General features: G+C 38.7%; 1 protein-coding gene across 3 annotated transcripts in view; it reads right to left on the bottom strand.

Moving 5' to 3' along the window:
* Positions 1-9590, bottom strand: part of LOC145484989 (interleukin-1 receptor-associated kinase 4-like) — a 212542-nt gene extending 202952 nt beyond the window's left edge. The window contains exons 1-2 of one of the 3 annotated variants that reach the window (XM_081463629.1): positions 9515-9590; positions 3712-4048 (exon numbers count right to left, since the gene is read on the bottom strand). The gene's annotated coding sequence lies outside the window, so the exon portion shown is untranslated. Of the gene's footprint in view, positions 1-3711; positions 4109-9514 lie in introns of those variants that run through there. The other 2 variants (XR_014049115.1, XM_081463628.1) reach the window with 2 other exon arrangements.
* Positions 9591-19326: the final 9736 nt, after the last annotated feature.

Raw genomic sequence — 19326 nt, 5'->3', positions numbered from 1 at the left:
TAACAAGAAGATCTGTTAGATCTTATAACCGCGCTTTTAAAATTTAACTGTTTTCTTAGCACTACAGTCGCAACGCAGTGCACATTCTAAAGCAATCCTTGATGATTCATTGGTTTCTCTAGACACCACATCACTTGATCAACACAACCTGTATTATTGCACCATCAGTCGTAGCCGTTGTGAAATCTCCGATGACGTAATAGTCTTAATCTGGAACTTTCTTCGGCATATGTATGGGAATGAAGATACGAACGCTATTAACAACAGCTTTCCGGCTTTCTTAAAAGTCAAGATTAAATTTAATTGCTTTTTCCCCTAAGGAAAGGGCTAGCAAAGAAGTCTAACGAGTCACATAATTCAGGAATTGCGTTATCCACGGCTATCTTTAGTACGGTGGTTATTTCCCTACCAATGACGCAATCCTTGCATGTTGTGACATGTTCTTTGCTTGGCTTGCAAATATTTAATTTTCCTTCTGATTACCGAACTGGCTGCGATGAAACAGCCAAAGAATTTACTTCATTTGCCGAAAACTGCAAGAAATGCTTGCAAAATTGCAAATAAATTAATGACCGTCGCTTCTGCCGAAATAAACTTGCGAAGTAAACACGATCTTATTTGTCACGTAGCGAAAGTGAAAGCTGCAACGTCAACGCATTCCATGGCCGACGTGATACCTTTTTTTAGCGTATTTATTATTCCCTTTGAATCCAACGCTTCGATAAAACGAAAAGAAAATATACAAAAAAGAAAACAATATCCCTAAAATTGTCCGTGTATTATGTTTTTACAGCTTCTGGCGGAAAAACATCACACGTTGCGTGACTCAAAATTTGGCCGAGAGGGAGCTTGGGTTTGGTCACCGACAAAAAAAAAAAACATAGGCACGCAAGGCGTGCAAGAGTTATTTTTTTGTGAACTATAAGTCTCGGAGATAGGAGCATTCATGGAACTGTTTACAGTACTGATTTGGTTGATTTGACAAGTTTTTTTTGGTTGCGATGTACAGCAAGAAAGAAACTGGGAGTTTATGATGTACATACGATGTTACATCGGTAATGGTAAGATAACTAAATAGTAAGCCATAAAATGTTTGACTGAACAAACTATAGTAATCTGACACGTCTCCAGATTAATGTAGATACCATCTTATTTTCTAACAGGCAATTTTATTCTTTCTTTGATACAACCCACACTGTGATTGGTCTGACACGCGCATATGTATAACTCCCTCACTCACCGATCACGTAGCCCTTCCCCCGTGGGGGGGGGGGACTCCCTTGTATGGGCTATATAGGTCTGTGCGGCCCCGAAGGGCATGGTTTTCCAGCCGTTTTGGTCATAAATAGGGTATCGATTTTAGCTAATTTTGGTCATTTTGGTCATAAATAGGGTACGGTTTTTGCACTCTAGCCTTGATATGGGTATGCTTTAAGGTGGTATGGTACCCCAAAATATGGCGATGTTCATGAAAAATTCAATTTCTTGGAAATACAAGACTTAAGACCCTTGAGGACTTGTGAAAAACATTTTGACACGATCTTGCCGAATTTCCTTCCAGATGAGTGTGAAATTTAAGGAAAGTACACAGTGGTATAAGTTTTTTCACGTGGCAACGGCCATAGCAACGACTGTTTACCATAAGAACGTGACCAAAAATATAGATCATTTTTAACTTATATGAACGAAAGTATTTAGAAAAAACTTTTAAGACATGCACAACTCGATTGGTATAATTATTTGGGAAAAGCTTTGCCTCAAATTGCCATCACAGGCTCATTCATTTCCCTTATGACAAGGAATATTTCCGACAACTGCGGTAACTTTTTACAAAATAGAACAACCATTGCACCCCCTCCCCCGAGATCCAATCTGCACCCCCCCCCCCCACTATTTGTGGTTCGTTAAATGCTTAATACTTCGTGTAAGAAACTTAAAGTGCATTTTTCTCAAAAGTTTACCTTTGTACCGACTGACTTCGCGCCAACAATTCTACTTTGCAAGGTTTTAAAGTAGAATTTCTGAAACTTGGGCTCATCAAAGAGCAATAGTGTCGTGATGATGTAAACCAAAAAAATCGTAACATTTTAAGGTCTGTCACGTGACATGAGATGATTTGTCCACTGGTAAAAAAATAAGGTTATTTCCAAATAAAGCTGTAAAAAGCACTGAAAATAAGAGTTAACTGTCAAAACTTAGGTTCATATCACAGAACAAAACAGAAACTTACATGATATGCTTATTTGACAGTCAATTCTTGTTTTGTAAAAGAGCAGGAAGTGTTGGCGTCAATACTATAAAACACTACTTCAAAAGGCTGTGGCTGGTTTCCATAGCAGTCATTTTGAGTAAAACTCTAGAAATTTAATTTCTCTTCTTGAGTGCAATAGCACACAATTGATCTTTCTTTACCATATTTAAACAAACTTTTTGGTCCATATTGAGGGTACCATACCACCTTAAGAAGAAGCCACTTTTTCATCATTATCGAAAAGAAAATCAACAAAAGCCCTTCACAAATTTATACGTTTACGGTACTTTAACATTGGTTTGAACTAGGGAGCTAATTATAACGCAGGTCTGAAACAGGGTTTTGATTTGAGGGTCAGGTCGTCAATAGGGTTTCGAATTTTTGGTCAGGTCATAAATAGGGTAAGGAATATCGCAGATTTTGGTCATAAATAGGGTTAAGGGTTTTGGAAAGCGGGCCGCACACCCCCAACCAATTTTTCTGGGAGTACCCCCTCGGGAGCCCTTCCAGCCACCAAGAGGAATTTTTGCTCAAAAATACTCAAGTTAAGAGAACTTTTCGCATTTTATACGAGTAGTAAGTTTACCCTTTTTACACGACACAACGCAACAACACTACTTCACCGAAAATTTAAAGAAAGAGAAAAAAACCTCTCTGATACGTTGAAAGTCTGATTTAATTAAATTGCACTTTAACTTGGTGCCACACAGTCTTCAAAGAACTTTTGAACAGTTTTTATACTTTTTACCTTTAAAAATATCGGACTGAAAAGAATGTCATAAAATGCCCATCAAATAAAAATATTAAACTGCTACTGCAGAGACGTAAAAACACTCTAGAAAGGAAAGCTTCTTTTTTGTCTAATATCCTGGGAACAATAGCCGATAACTTGTAAGCTCTAATTGAATTTACTCCCATATGAAAAACAAAAGTGTTGAGTTACCATTTGTAACTAAAAATAGCAAACATCTCGTGGGAACAAGTCGCGACGATTCGTCAGCTCTAATTGAATTTACTACCTTGTGAAAAACAAGAGTGTCAAATTACCCATTGTAACTAAAAAATAAAAATATCTCGTTATATTTGCATGCAATAAGAACAAAACAATCGTTACCTGCACTTACTATTGTAAACGTTAGAACTGCTTCAAATCTAAATAGTCTCGTCTCCTCTAAAACATGTCCTAAGAACTAGAACCAACGATTCGTGACCTCTAATTGAATTAACTCCTTGTGAAAAACAAAAGTATCAAGTTACCCTTTGTAATTAAAAATAAAAATATCTCGTGCCATTTGCCTACTACTCACGAACTGCTTCAAAGCTCAAGACTCATCTCGTTCATAACTAGCCACCAGTACACTGAAAATTATACACTCTCAAACAACCCAATGTACGTATGTAACTGTCACACTCCCCTCCAAACCGGACTAAAAATCACAAACCAACAACATACACGTCACTGTTTATTTTTCAATTACCAAAGTCCTTGTGTTTATACATACCTTGTGTTTCTCACGTACCATTTACCTTTACAACAAGAAATTTGATTGGCTGTTCATAGTAGATCCAATCTGATTGGTGTGACATACATACATCTCTCACTCACTCACTCACTCACTCACCCATTGACCCGTCCATAACATACCCGACGCGCCGACTAAGAGGTATTTTTTTTACAAAAAAATAACTCAATAATAAACCCCGGGTAAACCTAGAAACGCGCTCGGCCCATGGCCGGGCGGTTAACAAGAAGATCTAGTAGATCTTATAACTGCGCTTTTAAAATTTAACTGTTTGCTTACCCCTGCAGACCCAACGCAGTGCACATTCCAAAACAGTCCTTGATGATTCTTTTGTTACCGTACACATCACATCACTTGATCAACACAAACTGTATTATTGCACCATCAGTCGTAGCCGTTGTGAAATCTCCGATGACGCAATAGTCTTAATTTGGAACTTTCTTCGGGATATGTATGGACGAGAAGATACGAACACTACTAACAACAGCTTTCTTTCTTAAAAGTCAAGTTTAAATTTAATTTTTTCCTTGAGTAAAGGGCTAGCAATGAAGTCACACGAGTCACATAATTTAAGACTTCCGTTATCCACGGCTATCTTTAGTGCGGCGGTTATTTCCCTACCAAAGACGTAATCCTTGCATGTCCTGACATGTTCTTTGCTTAGCTTGCAAATATTTCATTTTCCTTCCGATCTATGATCTCGCTGCGATGAAACAGCCAAAGAATTTACTTCATTTGCCTAAAACCACAAGAAATACTCGCAAACTTGTAAGTAAATTAATGATCTTCGCTTCTGGCGAAATAAACTTCCAAAGTAAACACGATCTTATTTGTCACGTAGCGAAAGTGAAAGCTCCAACGTCAACGCATTTCATGGCTGACGTAATACCTTTTTTTAGCGTATTTATTATTAACCGCACGGCCATGGGCCGAGCGCGGTTCTACGTTTACCCGTCATTTTTTTTTTTTTTAACCGCGCGGCCATGGGCCGAGCCCGGTTGTGGGTTTACCCGTGGTTTATTTTGTTTTTTTTTGTCGGTGCCCAGACGCAGACCTCCGCTCGGCCAAACTTTGAGTCATGCAACGTGTGATGTTTTTCCGCCAGAAGCTGTTAAAATATAAATACACGGACAATTTTACGGATATTGTTTTCTTTTTTGTGGGTAAAATATATTTTCTTTTCGTTTTATCAAAGCGTTGGATTTAAAGGGAATAATAAATACGCTGAAAAAAGGTATTACGTCAGCCATGGAATGCGCTGACGTTGCAGCTTTCACTTTCGCTACGTGACAAATAAGATCGTGTTTACTTTGCAAGTTTATTTCGGCAGAAGCGACGGTCATTAATTTATTTGTAATTTTGCGAGTATTTCTTGTGGTTTTAGGCAAATGAAGTAAATCCTTTGACTGTTTCATCGCAGCAAGTTCATAGATCGGAAGGAAAATTAAATATTTGCAAGCCAAGCAAAGAACGTGTCAGAACGTGCAAAGATTACGTCATTGATAGGGAAATAACCACCGTACTAAAGATAGCCGTAGATAACGCAATTCTTGAATTATGTGACTTGTGTGACTTCTTTGCTAACCCTTAACTCAAGGGAAAAAAACAATTAAATTTAATGGTGACTTTAAAGAAAGAAAGCGGTTTGTAATAGTGTTCGTATCTTCATGCCCATACATATCCCGAAGAAAGTTCCAGATTAAGACTATTACGTCATCGGAGATGTCACAACGGCTACGACTGATGGTGCAATAATAGAGTGTGTGTTGATCAAGTGATGTGATGTCTACAGTAATCAATGAATCATCACAGATTGCTTTGGAATATGGACTGCGTTGCGACTGTAGTACTAAGAAAACAGTAAAATTTTAAAAGCGCGGTTATAAGATCTAACAGATCTTCTTGTTTTTTGTCGGTAACCAGACGCAGACCTCCGCTCGGCCAAACTTTGAGTCACGCAACGTGTGGTGTTTTTCCGCCAGAAGCTGTTAAAACATAAATACACGGACAATTTTACGGATATTGTTTTCTTTTTTGTGGGTAAAATATATTTCTTTTCGTTTTATCAAAGCGTTGGATTTAAGGGGAATAATAAATACGCTAAAAAAGGTATTACGTCAGCCATGGAATGCGTTGACGTTGCAGCTTTCACTTTCGCTACGTGACAAATACGATCGTGTTTACTTTACAAGTTTATTTCGCCAGAAGCGACGGTCATTAAGTTATTTGTAATTTTGTGAGTATTTCTTGTGGTTTTACGCAAATGAAGTAAATCCTTTGACTGTTTAATCGCAGCCAGTTCAATTGATCGGAAGGAAAATTAAATATTTGCAAACCAAGCAACGAACTTGTCAGAACGTGCAAGGATTACGTCATTGGTGGGGAATAACCACCGTACTAAAGATAGTCGTGGATAACGCAATTCTTGAATTATGTGACTTGTGTGACTTCTTTGCTAGCCCTTTACTCAAGGGAAAAAACAATTTAATTTAATCGTGATTTTTAAGAAAGAAAGCTGTTGTTAATAGTGTTCGTATCTTCATGCCCATACGTATCCCGAAGAAAGTTCCAGATTAAGACTATTACGTCATCGGAGATTTCACACCGGTTACGACTGATGGTGCAATAATACAGTTTGTGTTGATCAAGTAATGTGGTGTCTACAGTAATCAATGAATCATCAAGGATTGCTTTTGAATGTACACTGCGTTGCGACTGTAGTGCTAAGAAAACAGTTAAATTTTAAAAGCGCGGTTATAAGATCTAACAGATCTTCTTGTTCCCTTTGAATCCAACGCTTCTTTTCAAACCAAAAGAAAATATATTTTACCCACAACAAAGGAAAAAATATCCGTAAAATTATCCGTGTGTTAATGTTTTAACAGCTTCTGGCGGAAAAAACATCACACGTTGCGTGACTCGAAATTTGGCCGAGCGCACGTCTGCGTCTGGTCACCGACAAAAAAAATAAACAAGATCTGTTAGATCTTATAACCGCGCTTTTAAAATTTAACTGTTTTCTTAGTACTACAGTCGCAACGCAGTGCATATTCCAAAGCAATCTTTGATGATTCATTGATGATTCATTGATTATTGTTGACATCACAGCACTTGATCAATACAAACTCTATTATAGCACCATCAGTCGTAGCCGTTGTGACACCTCCGGTGACGTAATAGCCTTAATCTGGAACTTTCTTCGGGATATGTATGGGCATGAAGATACGAACACTATTAAAAACCGCTTTCTTTCTCTAAAGTCACGATTAAATTTAAGTGTTTTTTCCCTTTAGTAAAGGGTTAGCAAAGAAGTCGCACGAGTCACATAATTCAAGAATTGCGTTATCCACAGCTATCTTTAGTACGGTGGTTATTTCCCTACCAATGACGTAATCCTTGCATGTTCTGACACGTTCTTTGCTTGGCTTGCAAATATTTAATTTTCCTTCTGATCACCAAACTCGCTGCGATGAAACAGTCAAAGAATTTACTTTATTTGCCTACAACCACAAGAAATACTCGAAAAATTCCAAATAAATTAATGACCGTCGCTTCTGCCGAAATAAACTTGCAAAGTAAACACGATCTTATTTGTCACGTAGCGAAAGTGAAAGCTGCAACATCACTACATTCCATGGCTGACGTAATACCTCTTTCTGGCGTATTTATTATTCCCTTGGAATCCAACGCTTCGATAAAACCAAAAGAAAATATATTTTACACACAATGAAGAAAACACTATCCGTAACGTCCGTGTATTCATTTTTGAACAGCTTTTGCCGAATAAACATCACAGGTTGCGTGATTCAAAATTTGGCCGAGAGGAGGTCTGCGTCTGGTCACCGACAAAACTAAAAAAGAAGATCTGTTACATCTTATAACCGCGCTTTGAAAAATTAACTGTTTGCTTACCACTACAGTCGCAACGCAGTGCACATTTCAAAGCAGTTCTTGATGATTCGTGTGTTACTGTAGACATCACATCACTTGATCAACACAAACTGTATTATTGCACCATCAGTCGTAGCCGTTGTGAAATCTCCGATGACGTAATGGTCTTAATCTGGAACTTTTTTCGGGATATGTATGGGCATGCACGATATGAACGATTCGATAACAACACTATTACCAATTACTTTCTTAAAAGTCATGATTAAATTTCTTTGGTGTTTTCCACGAATAAAGGGCTAGAAAAGTAGTCACACGAGTCACATAATTTAAGAATTCCGTTATTCAAGGCTATTTTTAGTACGGTGGTTATTTCCCTACCAATGACGTAATCCTTGCATGTTTTGACAAGTTCTTTGCTTGGCTTGCAAATATTTAATTTTCCTTCTTACTTCTAACAAACTTACTTTAAACGCGACTAAAACTGAATTTATGTTGATTGGTTCCAGACAAAGATTGAGTACCCTTCCAGATACACTTGAGCTCTCAATTAATAATGTTCCAATAAATCGTGTTTCCTCAGTCAAATCGCTCGGTGTGTTAATCGACGAAAACCTAACTTGGCAAACCCATATTGATAAATTGTCTAAAACGATTGCATCTGGGATTGGTGCCATAAAACGAGTTAGGCCTTTTGTTCCACCAGCTACACTGCTTTATATATACAGTGCTCTAATTCAACCTCATTTTGACTACTGCAATCTTGTCTGGGGTAATTGCGGTAAAACTTTGTCGGACAGGCTACAAAAGCTTCAGAACCGCGCCGCTCGCGTGTTAACTTCCTTTAGTTATGATACTGATGCCAAAGGTCTAATACGACAACTGGGTTGGAAAGATTTGTGTACCCAGCGTCAAATTCAGAAAGCCTTAATGGTATATAAATCTTTAAATGGCTTGGTTCCTGAATACCTATCGTCTAAATTTCTAAAACGTAGTGGATTGCGCTATTCTTCAAGGGATTCCGAAAACAAACTGGTTGTACCTCATCCACGAACTAACTATATGAAAAATAGCTTTAGTTACAGTGGTGCAACTCTCTGGAACAGCCTACCCTGCAATCTCAGGATGATAAAATCCTTCAATCAATTTAAAAGCAAAGTTAGACACGGCATTCATGGAAAACAGGATTAGTTTAATATTTAAATTAGGATTTACTACTTCAATTTTTATTAATTAGTATTTAGCATGGACTGTTTATTAGTAGTTTATTAGTATTAATTTTTTATATATATAGAACTTTAAATATTTGTATTACCTGATGATTTTTAACCGTGTATAAAGAAATGTTAAATAAATAAATAAGTAAATCAATAAATAAATAAATAAATAAATGATCGCCGAACTCGCTGCGATGACACAGCCAAAGAATTTACTTCATTTGCCTAAAACCACAAGAAATACTCGAAAAATTGCAAATAAATTAATGACCGTCGCTTCTGCCGAAATAAACTTGCAAAGTAAACACGATTTTGTTTGTCACGTAGCGAAAGTGAAAGCTGCAACGTCAGCGCATTCCATGGCTGTCGTAATACCTTTTTTTTAGCGTATTTATTATTTCCCTTCGAATCCAACGCTTCGATAAAACCAAAAGAAAACATATTTTACTCAAAGTAAAGAAAATAAAATCCGTAACATTGTCCTTGTATTAATGTTTCAACAGCTTTTGGCGAGTAAACATCACAGGTTGCGTGATTCAAAATTTGGCCGAGTGGAAGTTTGGGTCTGGTCACCGACAAAACTAAAAAAAACAAGAAGATCTGTTAGATCTTATAACCGTGCTTTTAAAATTAACTGTTTTCCTAGCACTACAGTCGCAACGCAGTGCACATTCCAAAGCAGTCCTTCATGATTCTTTTGTTACTGTAGACATCACAGCACTTGATCAACACAAACTCTATTATCGCACCATCAGTCGTAGCCGTTGTGACATCTCCGATGACGTAATAGTCTTAATCTGGAACTTTCTTCGGGATATGTATGGGCATGAAGATACGAACACTATTACAAACCGCTTTCTTTCTTTAAAGTCACGATTAAATTTAATTGTTTTTTCCCTTGAGTTAAGGGTTAGCAAAGAAGTCACACGAGTCACATAATTCAAGAATTGCCTTATCTACGGCTATCTTTAGTACGGTGGTTATTTCCCTATCAATAACGTAATCTTTGCACGTTCTGACACGTTCTTTGCTTGGCTTGCAAATATTTAATTTTCCTTCCGATCTATGAACTCGCTGCGATGAAACAGTCAAAGGATTTACTTCATTTGCCTAAAACCGCAAGAAATACTGCGAATATTACAAATAAATTAATGACCGTCGCTTCTGCCGAAATAAACTTGCAAAGTAAACACGATCTTATTTGTCACGTAGCGAAAGTGAAAGCTGCAACGTCAGCGCATTCCATGGCTGACGTAATACCTTTTTTCAGCGTATTTATTATTCCCTTTAAAACCAACGCTTTGATAAAAAAAAAAAGAAAATATATTTTACCCACAAAAAAGAAAACAATATCCGTAAAATTGTCCGTGTATTTATGTTTTAACAGCTTCCGGCGGAAAAACATCGCACGTTGCGTGACTCAAAGTTTGGCCAAGCGGAGGTCTGCGTCTGGTCACCGACAAAAAAATAATAATAAACCACGGTAAACCTAGAACCGCGCTCGGCCCATGGCCGCGCGGTCAACAAGAAGATCTGTTAGATCTTATAACCGCGCTTTTAAAATTTAACTGTTTTCTTAGCACTACAGTCGCAACGCAGTGTACATTCCAAAGCAATCCTTGATGATTCATTGATTACTGTAGACACCACATTACCTGATCAACACAAACTATTTTTGCACCATCAGTCGTAACCGGTATGAAATCTCCGAAGACGTAATAGTCTTAATCTCGAACTTTCTTCGGGAAAACAACAGCTTTCTTTCTTAAAAATCACGATTAAATTAAATTGTTTTTTCCCTGGAGTAAAGGGCTAGCAAAGAAGTCACACAAGTCACATAATTCAAGAATTGCGTTATCCATGGCTATCTTTAGTACGGTGGTTATTTCCCTTTCAATGACGTAATCCTTGCATGTTCTGACAAGTTCGTTGCTTGGCTTGCAAATGTTTAATTTTCCTTCCGATCTATGAACTCGCTGCGATGAAACAGCCAAATAATTTACTTCATTTGCCTAAAACCGCAAGAAATACTCGCAAAATTACAAATAAATTAATGACCGTCGCTTCTGGCGAAATAAACTTGCAAAGTAAACACGATCTTATTTGTCACGTAGCGAAAGTGAAAGCTGCAACGTCAGCGCATTCCATGGCTGACGTAATACCTTTTTTTAGCGTGTTTATTATTCCCTTTAAATCCAACGCTTTGATAAAACGAAAAGAAAGAATATTTTTTCCACAAAAAAGAAACCAATATCCGTAAAATTGTCCGTGTATTTATGTTTCAACAGCTTCTGCCGCAAAAACATCACACGTTGCGTGACTCAAAATTTGGCTGAGCGGAGATCTGCGTCTGGTCACCGACAAAAAAATAATAATAAACCCCGGGTAAACCTAGAACCGCGCTCGGCCAATGGCCGCGTGGTTAACAAGAAGATCTAGTAGATCTTATAACGGCGCTTTTAAAATTCAACTGTTTTCTTAGCACTACAGTCGCAACGGAGTGCACATTCTAAAGCAATCCTTGATGATTCATTGGTTTCTCTAGACACCACATCACTTGATCAACACAACCTGTATTATTGCACCACCAGTCGTAGCCGTTGTGAAATCTCCGATGACGTAATAGTCTTAATCTGGAACTTTCTTCGGCATATGTATGGGAATGAAGATACGAACGCTATTAACAACAGCTTTCCGGCTTTCTTAAAAGTCAAGATTAAATTTAATTGCTTTTTCCCCTAAGGAAAGGGCTAGCAAAGAAGTCTAACGAGTCACATAATTCAGGAATTGCGTTATCCACGGCTATCTTTAGTACGGTGGTTATTTCCCTACCAATGACGCAATCCTTGCATGTTGTGACATGTTCTTTGCTTGGCTTGCAAATATTTAATTTTCCTTCTGATTACCGAACTGGCTGCGGTGAAACAGCCAAAGAATTTACTTCATTTGCTTAAAACCGCAAGAAATGCTTGAAAATTGCAAATAAATTAATGACCGTCGCTTCTGCCGAAATAAACTTGCGAAGTAAACACGATCTTATTTGCCACGTAGCGAAAGTGAAAGCTACAACGTCAACGCATTCCATGGCCGACGTGATACCTTTTTTTAGCGTATTTATTATTCCCTTTGAATCCAACGCTTCGATAAAACGAAAAGAAAATATACAAAAAAGAAAACAATATCCCTAAAATTGTCCGTGTATTTATGTTTTTACATATTCTGGCGGAAAAACATCACACGTTGCGTGACTCAAAATTTGGCCGAGAGGGAGCTTGGGTCTGGTCACCGACAAAAAAACATAACAAGAAGATCTGTTTTGGTAGCGCTACAGTTGCAATGCAATGCACATTCCAAAGCAGTCCTTGATGATTCTTTTCTTACTGTAGACATCACATCACTTGATCAACACAAACTCTACTATTGGACCATCAGTCGTAGCCGTTGTCTCCCATGACGTAATGGTCTTAATTTGGAACTTTCTTCGGGATATGTATGGGCATGAAGATACGAACACCGGCGTCGATAAAAGCAGGATCGGACCGGACCGGACCGGACCGGACCGGACAAGACCACGGATCGAATCACGGACCGGATCGCGGATCGGATCACGGATCGGATCACGGATCGGATCACGGATCGGATCACAGGGAAAAAAAAGCTTTAAAGAAAAAAAACAATCAAATCGTTTATAAGATCATAATAAATAAAAAATAAAAGTAGAAAACTAAAATATGTTAAATAAAAATAAGAATCCCGAATTTGACGCAACGACATGTTAATTACAGAGAATGACAAGAGGTTATTTAAAAAGCCACATAAGCGCCTAATTTAGGACAAATTTAAGTTGTAATGAACAGGCAGATGTAGTTATATTTGAACGTTAGTTGGTTCGAAGCTTGGGTGAACCTCCCATTCTCGTTTTTGAAATTGCTGTTAGTATCAGTAGGTAATTCTCGGCTACTTTTTCGTGTCAGATGTGAGTGTTACAGCTAGCGTTACAGTTAATGAGAAAGCTTACGTATGAAAGCTTAGGGACATGACTTGCTTTAGAGGAGCTACGTCACGATTTGCGCATCTTGAAAAAAGGAGCCTAGTTTTTCAAGTTCGTCATTTGCAATCCTCGTTAATCTTTGCCATCCTTAACGATCCTCATTCCGTTTTGATTTGTTCTTGCCTCTTAAGAATGGCTGACTGTTAGGATCGAGAAACGCCGGTCAACGTCCCATTTGACAAATCGCTCATATTTTGCCCAAAGATACCCTTAGGTGACCTAATTCTAAAAATCATATTTAAAGGTTCCACCGAACTTTTATTTTTCAGAAATTCGCGAAAATTTGAAAGCGCGGTCAAAGTGCGGTTTTTCGTGTAATAAAATGACCGAAATAAGGTGCGAGGACGAAGCGCTGCTAAAGTCTTAAAATAAACTCAATTGACTTCAAACTTCACATAAATGTGGAACAACCACTCTAGTTTATTCCTCGCTTTAAACTAATCTCAGATATGTTGATATAGTGGTTTTCCGAACCATTTTAAAAACAGCTATGAAGCGTGTGAAAAATAACGGCAAAATATAGGTCATGTTTAACAGCATAAAAATGCATCTGGTACCTCACTTTCCGATTATTTTACTTTACAGCCTTAAAATATCATTATTAAAGATATACCATGCCAAGTTTCATGCTCGAACTCGCAGTATTTCCCTTTGTGAAAATCTATGTCAATGTGTCGGGCGCAAATAACACAATAATTATGCACGAACCAGAGACAAATCAATTTCGATGGCGAAAGTAAAAGGCTATCAGTAATTAGAATCCCCTCAATTCACTGCTATCAGTAGAAACATAATGTCCACTGCATAAAAACTGTTTTTAGACGTTTTCCAACCATTGCGCGTTAACTTTGTATAATTTCGTGTCCGCCGTCATGTCTAGTTTGTCATCGCGTGTATTTCCTTAATGTCAACAACACTTGAATGGTTGTTATAACAAACGCAAGAGATTTCCTGGAACCTTAATGTTTTCGATTCACCAAAACGCTTTAAGTTCGTTAACACACAATAATGGCTCAACTTGGAATGCTTTTTAGCATCAAGGACGTTAAAGGACTGTAAATTAATCGAGTTGCGATATCTTGAAGCAAATCAAAATCGCGCCCTTATTCTAAGTTGGTAAACAGCCGATCTCCGTTCAAGTTCAAGAAGTCGAGAGGTTAATCCGGCAATGTATTACCGGTACAACAACAAAATCAAACCGAGCTCATCAAAAGTGTAAGTTTAAAAGTGTAGTGGCAAGTTCCAAATAAATTTCGCCTATATAAATTGGAAACAAGATGTGAAACGGTCTGACCCGAAACAAACAAACAAAATATTAATACGACTAATTTAACCCGAAAATGTTACAGAAAACATACCTAAAAGCCGTCGATTCCCCTCGATACCACTCCGCATTGCCTTAAAGAGCCCAAGCTTTCTGCTGTAAGAATCAGGGGCCTCATGAATCTGTATTTATTATATCGGCAACCATGCTGCGTGGCTGATATTGGAGACTCAGTATAAGTTGTCAGACAACCGTACGAGCAGCCCAGTCACGCTTTTACTGCTCTTGCGCAAATGTTCAACATTTCGCAATTTACATAAACCGACTACAAGTTTAAAGTAGTGACAGTAGATTGAAATGCGCTTTTTAAAGCTGTCCTATCGAGGAACAATTATTTCTTGTTTTTGAATGGCTCTTAGTTGTAGCTACAGTCGGGGAGGGTGGGAGAGGGTTTCCCGGAAATTTCGGATATCTGTATGCCGTGGAAGGTTAAGTGGTCTCCAGCTCTTAACGCCAACACTGAAACACTAGATGATTCTCGAAGTATCACAGGGGTCACTAAGCTAAATAATTTTGAGTGTAGCTCCGCTGAGTCAATTAACCGTTGGCGCGCATATTGCATTGACCGTGAACAGGTGGAAAAACAGTTAAACCGGAAAAGTCTGTTGCACATTGTAATTTAGCGTTGTCCAACACGCAGTCGGTCTGGTTGAAATGTTAATCGTATTTGAGAGAATCTCAAGTTTTCTTTCGACACATAGTGGGGTGACATACTACTAGATGGGCGTGGCCGGGAGCCACGAGTCAAGTCAGTCAATTTACCATGCTTAACCGAGAGGAGTGACTGCGACCTTAACATCAGTGCCATTATCAACGGGTATGACCGAGGAAGCGTCTGCTGAGGTTTCCATAGATAGTAACCATGTACGGTAGGGGTGTGTTGATGTCTTCAAGGCCGCTGCATCCGTGTCTTTTATAGGCTGTCTACTTTAGAGAGGCACTTGTCCCTGGGCAAAGGCAAAGGAAGTTGTAGAAATACTCCAGCTCCAGCATCCTTTGGTACACGACCAGCAAGACTCCTGTGCCTTGGCGATGGAGGGTGACCTAAAGAACATGAAACTGTGTATGCTACCGTGCGGGTGCGAAGACATGGGACTAGATATACCTCTCCCACTCGTGCGCGGAAAAGCTCCAAACTCGGCGCTTCTGAAGTATTTTACTAACAACTGCACTTGGCGGAAGTATTCTTAGGAACTGCCGGTGTTTGGCTTCATCGGTATTTAGCAAACACCTCTTGCGGGAGGGGGGGAGGAGGGGGAGGATCGTTAATCGTCTCAACCTCGTTCCCAGGGTCTCTCATCTCACCACCCCCCTGGAGCGAGCTCAGCATATCAGTTCATTAGAACACAGAGGCCTATTAGGGTTAAGCGTAGGGACAATCTGCAGTCCTTCCACTAGTGGCTCACTATCACTCTTCTCGGTTAAGCATGGCAAATTGACTGACTTGACTCGTGGCTCCCGGCCACGCCCATCTAGTAGTATGTCACCCCACTATGTGTCGAAAGAAAACTTGAGATTCTCTCAAATACGATTAACATTACAACCAGACCGACTGCGTGTTGGACAACGCTAAATTACAATGTGCAACAGGCTTTTCCGGTTTAACTGTTTTTCCACCTGTCCGCGGTCAATGCAATATGCGCGCCAACGGTTAATTGACTCAGCGGAGCTACACTCAAAATTATTTAGCTTAGTGACCCCTGTGATACTTCGAGAATCATCTAGTGTTTCAGTGTTGGCGTTAAGAGCTGGAGACCACTTAACCTTCCACGGCATACAGATATCCGAAATTTCCGGGAAACCCTCTCCCACCCTCCCCGACTGTAGCTACAACTAAGAGCCATTCAAAAACAAGAAATAATTGTTCCTCGATAGGACAGCTTTAAAAAGCGCATTTCAATCTACTGTCACTACTTTAAACTTGTAGTCGGTTTATGTAAATTGCGAAATGTTGAACATTTGCGCAAGAGCAGTAAAAGCGTGACTGGGCTGCTCGTACGGTTGTCTGACAACTTATACTGAGTCTCCAATATCAGCCACGCAGCATGGTTGCCGATATAATAAATACAGATTCATGAGGCCCCTGATTCTTACAGCAGAAAGCTTGGGCTCTTTAAGGCAATGCGGAGTGGTATCGAGGGGAATCGACGGCTTTTAGGTATGTTTTCTGTAACATTTTCGGGTTAAATTAGTCGTATTAATATTTTGTTTGTTTGTTTCGGGTCAGACCGTTTCACATCTTGTTTCCAATTTATATAGGCGAAATTTATTTGGAACTTGCCACTACACTTTTAAACTTACACTTTTGATGAGCTCGGTTTGATTTTGTTGTTGTACCGGTAATACATTGCCGGATTAACCTCTCGACTTCTTGAACTTGAACGGAGATCGGCTGTTTACCAACTTAGAATAAGGGCGCGATTTTGATTTGCTTCAAGATATCGCAACTCGATTAATTTACAGTCCTTTAACGTCCTTGATGCTAAAAAGCATTCCAAGTTGAGCCATTATTGTGTGTTAACGAACTTAAAGCGTTTTGGTGAATCGAAAACATTAAGGTTCCAGGAAATCTCTTGCGTTTGTTATAACAACCATTCAAGTGTTGTTGACATTAAGGAAATACACGCGATGACAAACTAGACATGACGGCGGACACGAAATTATACAAAGTTAACGCGCAATGGTTGGAAAACGTCTAAAAACAGTTTTTATGCAGTGGACATTATGTTTCTACTGATAGCAGTGAATTGAGGGGATTCTAATTACTGATAGCCTTTTACTTTCGCCATCGAAATTGATTTGTCTCTGGTTCGTGCATAATTATTGTGTTATTTGCGCCCGACACATTGACATAGATTTTCGTTTTTCACAAAGGGAAATACTGCGAGTTCGAGCATGAAACTTGGCATGGTATATCTTTAATAATGATATTTTAAGGCTGTAAAGTAAAATAATCGGAAAGTGAGGTACCAGATGCATTTTTATGCTGTTAAACATGACCTATATTTTGCCGTTATTTTTCACACGCTTCATAGCTGTTTTTAAAATGGTTCGGAAAACCACTATATCAACATATCTGAGATTAGTTTAAAGCGAGGAATAAATTAGAGTGGTTGTTCCACATTTATGTGAAGTTTGAAGTCAATTGAGTTTATTTTAAGACTTTAGCAGCGCTTCGTCCTCGCACCTTATTTCGGTCATTTTATTACACGAAAAACCGCACTTTGACCGCGCTTTCAAATTTTCGCGAATTTCTGAAAAATAAAAGTTCGGTGGAACCTTTAAATATGATTTTTAGAATTAGGTCACCTAAGGGTATCTTTGGGCAAAATATGAGCGATTTGTCAAATGGGACGTTGACCGGCGTTTCTCGATCCTAACAGTCAGCCATTCTTAAGTGCTTTCTATCCTAGAACACGATCATTTTAGGTTTTATTCCACATAAAGGCAACTCTTTACAACCCTAAAAATGACTCTAAAACTCGTGACGTAACTCCTAAAATGTTGTTTATTCTCGGGTTGCGTTATCGTTCACACTATCGATGTTCTTCCTATAATTTTTTGTAAAACAGCTATATTTCCTTGAAATACAAATGGTTTGTTTCATTTTATTCCAGTACAAAATATCGCATTTCAAACTCACATCTTGTAAAAGTATAGACCTGTCTCAGAAACGGACCGGAAATTGTTTGAAATCATCAGGTGTTTAATTTTTTTTGTGTTTTTAGTTTTTGTGTTTCGATTCATACGTTCGTCCTATTATTACCATGCTGACTCGTTTCATGACAGTTTACCTTTGATGCAAGCGAATATACGAAATATCATTTATCTGAACTGCAGAGAAAGATATGAAGACATGATTGATCATCGCAATCAAAACCCAACAGCCTGAAAAATATTCATCTGTGACCAGCTCCCAGTTGGCTTGATATTATAAAAGAATAAAGGAATATCACAGCTGAATTAAATAAAACGTTCTGCTCACTCTAGTCACTCTAGCGTAATTTGCTCAACAAAATTTTGAATTTTGAATCTTTAATTTTGAATTTTGAATTTTTTTTCCTTGATCCGATCCGTGATCCGATCCGTGATCCTGTCCGGTCCGGTCCGATCCTGGTTTTGTCGATGCCGTACGAACACTAAACTCTATCCCGACCGTAGATTGAAAACGTGACAGAAAATTGGCGTTACTTTCGATTCTCACCAAATTTGGACAGTGGGATGATCTCATCATTAGCCAATTACAGGCCATTTTTTCAGCTCTTTTCGTCATATCCCCCGTCGGAAGAATTTAGCTAATTTAGTATGCAAACCACCGTAATGGCGGTCGGCAGGTCTTTTTTGCAGGGTGCAGGGTGCAGGTTGAAATTTAATTATAACTGGAAAACCGCTGGCACTAAAAATAATTAATAACCTATATACTCGTCAGGGGTTCTTACATAAGGTAGTTCGCCTCTCACATAGTGAAAACACGATCGATTCGCCATAAGTACTAATCTATCGACACGCTGAGACCAGTGAAATCTCTTCAAAGCCATCTGAATGGCCGCTCCACAGATGTTTCCATCGTTTCCAGAATTGGCTCGGGTCTTCCTATAGGACTCCACGAGCGAATTTTTATTTTAGCTTGCCATTTATGTATGCAAATTAGGACTATTTAAACGCGACGGTTTCCTAACGCGCCAATCTTTCCAACGTTTTTTATAGCTTCAAGTTAATATTATTGCGGAATCTATACTCTACCTAGCTTCACCGTCGTCGCTACAGTCAGGAAACATTTGTAAGTCTTTATATTCTGTCCTGTATTTTTCTCATCGCTCGGCTCTTCTTCACATGTATTTTTATTTATTTTTCTAGTCGAACCTCGCTCGATCTTTCAATACTCAACGGGCTCCTCGGGTCTCAACAGAGCGTGAGTTCCAAATCTCTAGGCGTAGCGTCAACAAGAACTGTAAGCTACACTTCCCTTAACAACAGAAGATTGCCATCACAAATGAAGCAAACAAATAAAGAAATGAAACAATATAAGATTTTAATCATCGGAATATACTAGCACAAGCTCAGTGGTTCCT

The sequence above is a fragment of the Orbicella franksi genome, chromosome 4, assembly GCF_964199315.1.
Source record: "Orbicella franksi chromosome 4, jaOrbFran1.1, whole genome shotgun sequence".
In the NCBI taxonomy this organism is placed as follows: Eukaryota; Metazoa; Cnidaria; class Anthozoa; order Scleractinia; family Merulinidae; genus Orbicella; species Orbicella franksi.
The sequence above is the reverse complement of the archived record's forward strand: the minus strand, read 5'-3'. Positions and strand labels throughout refer to the sequence as shown.